Below are 296 nucleotides of genomic sequence, written 5' to 3' on the forward strand. Positions count from 1 at the left end.
CAAATATCTTCCCACTTTATGCTCCCTCTGAAAGGCCCATCTTCTTCTCCAGGCCTCAGTGTCACCAATCTTTCTCTTTTTTTCTCTTTTTTGAGACAGAGCCTTACTCTGTTGCCCAGGCTGGAGTGTAGTGGCGCAATCTTGGCTCACTACAGCCTCTGCCTCCCAGGTTCAAGTGATTCTCCTGCCTCAGCCTCTGGAGTAGCTGGGATTACAGGTGTGCGCCACCACGCCTGACTAATTTTTTTTTTTTTTTGAGATAGAGTCTCGCTCTGTTGCCCAGGCTGGAGTGCAGT

The sequence above is a fragment of the Colobus angolensis genome, unplaced genomic scaffold, assembly GCF_000951035.1.
Source record: "Colobus angolensis palliatus isolate OR3802 unplaced genomic scaffold, Cang.pa_1.0 Scaffold239, whole genome shotgun sequence".
NCBI classification, from domain to species: Eukaryota; Metazoa; Chordata; class Mammalia; order Primates; family Cercopithecidae; genus Colobus; species Colobus angolensis.